This window comes from Megalopta genalis, unplaced genomic scaffold, assembly GCF_051020955.1.
Source record: "Megalopta genalis isolate 19385.01 unplaced genomic scaffold, iyMegGena1_principal scaffold0032, whole genome shotgun sequence".
Lineage (NCBI taxonomy): Eukaryota > Metazoa > Arthropoda > Insecta > Hymenoptera > Halictidae > Megalopta > Megalopta genalis.
In genome coordinates, this window is record NW_027476101.1 from 1,143,078 (window position 1) to 1,145,000 (window position 1,923).

Below are 1,923 nucleotides of genomic sequence, written 5' to 3' on the forward strand. Positions count from 1 at the left end.
TGTTGTTCTTGTTGTTCTTGTTGTTCTTGTTGATCTTGTTGCTTTTGTTGCTCTTGTTGTTCTCGTTGTTTCCGTTGTTCTCGTTGTTCTCGTTGTTCTCGTTGTTCTTGTTGCTCTTGTTGTTCTTGTTGTTCTTGTTGTTCTGGTTGTTCATGTTGCTGTTGTTCTTGTTGATCTTGTTGTACTTGTTCTTGTTGTTCTTGTTGTTGTTCTTGTTGTTCTTGTTGTTGTTGTTCTTGTTGTTCTTGTTGTTCTTGTTGTTCGTGTTGTTCGTGTTGTTCTTCTTGTTCTTCTTGTTCTTGTTGTCGTCGTCCTTGTTGTTGTTGAAGTTCTTGATGTTCCTGTTGTTCTTGTTGTTCTTGTTGTTCTTGTTGTTCTTGTTGTTCTTGTTGTTCTTGTTGTTCTTGTTGTTCTTCTTGTTCTTGTTGTTCTTGTTGTTCTTGTTGTTCTTGTTGTTCTTGTTGTTCTTGTTGGTCTTGTTGTTCTTGTTGTTCTTGTTGTTCTTGTTGTTCTTGTTGTTCTTGATGTTCTTCTTGTTCTTCTTGTTCTTCTTGTTCTTGTTGTTCGTGTTGTTCGTGTTGTTCGTGTTCTTCTTCTTGCTCTTCTTGTTCTTCTTGTTCTTGTTGTTCTTGTTGTTCTTGTTGTTGTCGTCCTTGTTGTTGTTGTAGTTCTTGATGTTCTTGTTGTTCTTGTTGTTCTTGTTGTTCTTGTTGTTCTTGTTGTTCTTGTTGTTCTTGTTGATCTTGTTGCTTTTGTTGCTCTTGTTGTTCTCGTTGTTTCCGTTGTTCTCGTTGTTCTCGTTGTTCTCGTTGTTCTCGTTGTTCTCGTTGTTCTTGTTACTCTTGTTGTTCTTGTTGTTCTTGTTGTTCTTGTTGTTCATGTTGCTGTTGTTCTTGTTGATCTTGTTGTACTTGTTCTTGTTGTTCTTGTTGTTCGTGTTGTTCGTGTTGTTCTTCTTGTTCTTCTTGTGCTTCTTGTTCTTGTTGTTCTTGTTGTTCTTGTTGTTGTCGTCCTTGTTGTTGTTGTAGTTCTTGATGTTCTTGTTGTTCTTGTTGTTCTTGTTGTTCTTGTTGTTCTTGTTGTTCTTGTTGTTCTTGTTGTTCTTGTTGTGCTTGTTGTTCTTGTTGTTCTTGTTGATCTTGTTGCTTTTGTTGCTCTTGTTGTTCTCGTTGATTCCGTTGTTCTCGTTGTTCTCGTTGTTCTCGTTGTTCTCGTTGTTCTCGTTGTTCTCGTTGTTCTTGTTGCTCTTGTTGTTCTTATTGTTCTTGTTGTTCATGTTGCTGTTGTTCTTGTTGATCTTGTTGTACTTGTTCTTGTTGTTCTTGTTGTTGTCCTTGTTGTTCTTGTTGTTGTTTTTCTTGTTGTTCTTGTTGTTCTTGTTGTTCTTGTTGTTCTTGTTGTTCTTGTTGTTCTTGTTGTTCTTGTTGTTCTTGTTGTTCTTGTTGTTCTTGTTGTTCTTGTTGTTCTTGATGTTCTTGTTGTTCTTGTTGGTCTTGTTGTTCTTGTTGTTCTTGTTGTTCTTGTTGTTCTTGTTGTTCTTGTTGTTGTTGTTGTTGTTCTTGTTGTTCTTGCTGTTCTTGTTGTTCTTGTTGTTCTTGATGTTCTTCTTGTTCTTCTTGTTCTTCTTGTTCTTGTTGTTCGTGTTGTTCGTGTTGTTCGTGTTGTTCCAACTGTTCTTCTTGTTCTTCTTGTTCTTGTTGTTCTTGTTGTTCTTGTTGTTGTCGTCCTTGTTGTTGTTGTAGTTCTTGATGTTCTTGTTGTTCTTGTTGTTCTCGTTGTTCTTGTTGTTCTTGTTGTTCTTGTTGTTCTTGTTGTTCATGTTGCTGTTGTTCTTGTTGATCTTGTTGTACTTGTTCTTGTTGTTCTTGTTGTTCGTGTTGTTCGTGTTGTTCTTCTTGTTCTTCTTGTTCTTCTTGTTCTTGT